The sequence below is a fragment of the Dromiciops gliroides genome, chromosome 2, assembly GCF_019393635.1.
Source record: "Dromiciops gliroides isolate mDroGli1 chromosome 2, mDroGli1.pri, whole genome shotgun sequence".
Taxonomy (NCBI): Eukaryota; Metazoa; Chordata; class Mammalia; order Microbiotheria; family Microbiotheriidae; genus Dromiciops; species Dromiciops gliroides.
In genome coordinates, this window is record NC_057862.1 from 313,589,907 (window position 1) to 313,591,190 (window position 1,284).

The 1,284-nt window shown below is 38.4% G+C and overlaps 1 pseudogene; it reads left to right on the top strand.

Moving 5' to 3' along the window:
- The first annotated feature begins 547 nt into the window (after window positions 1-547).
- On the top strand, window positions 548-984 carry LOC122740123 (annotated as a pseudogene).
- Window positions 985-1,284: the final 300 nt, after the last annotated feature.

The window sequence follows — 1,284 nt, forward strand, 5'->3', positions numbered from 1 at the left end:
ATATATATTATCATTCCCAAAGAATGTGAACTTCCTGAATGTAGGGATCATGTTTTTACCTTTCTTTGTATCCCCAGTGCTTAGCACAATGCCTGGCATACAATGAGAGCTTAATAAATACTTGGAGACTGATTGATTTCCTTCACAAATAAGAGAAACCCTTCTTCCCCTATACATAGACATGTAGGGGAAAGAATGCCTTGGGTTTGAAAAGAGAGATGCAAACTTTGCCCAGGTAGACCTAACAATGTGATTTCCGAAGTTCCTTCAATTGAGAACTGGCCTCTGATCTTTCAACATTTTCACTAATATTAGGCTAAATTAGCAAATTGTGATATTTTAGGAAAAGTGACCAATATTAAACCAAAGCCCAGGTCACCAAAGTTTTTCTTCTCTTTGTGGAGGTTCCATGTTAGTGTTTTGGTTTCATGTTTCATATGATCAGTGAAAGAAGCTCATTTGGGGTCAAATCTCTTTAAAAATATTGAGCAGGAGGTGGAGGCTCACAGGTGTTTTCAAGATTTAGCTTCACCAGTGAATCACTGCCATGGCTGAGGAAAGCATTGCTGCTGGAGGTGTAATGGATGTTAACACCACTTTACAAGAAGTGCTGAAGACCACACTCATCTATGATGGTCTAGCTCATGGAATTAGACTGCACTCATCCATGAGGGCCTAGCTCATGGAATTCCTGAAGACGCTAAAGCCTTGGACAAATGCCAAGCCCATCTTTGTGTTCTTGCTTCCAACTGTGATGAACCTATGTATGTAAAATTGGTTGAAGCCCTGTGTGCTGAGCACCAAATTAACTTGATCAAGGTTGATGACAACAAGAAACTGGGTGAATAGGTAGGGCTCTGTAAAATTGACAGAGAGGGGAAGCCTTGCAAAGTGGTTGGCTGCAGTTGCATTGTTGTTAAAGACTATGGCAAGGAATCTCAGGTCAAAGATGTCATTAAAGAATATTTTAAATGCAAGAAATGAGTAAATAAAAGTCTTGGTCTGATTTTGAAAAATAAATAAATAAATCTAAAGGGTATTTTTGATTTATTGGTTGAATTTGATATTTTTTCCTCTTCCTCTTTTTTCTTTTCTTCAAACAAATTTAGGCACCCGTATGACACAGTGCATCAGTATCTGAAGTTGGGGTCAGAAAGACCTGTTTGAATCCTTCCTCAGACACTTACTAGCTGTGTGAGTCTAGGTAAGTCACATACCTCTCTCAACCTTTCATTTGTAAAATGAGGATAAAAGTATCACTTAACTCATAGGCTCATTGTGTAT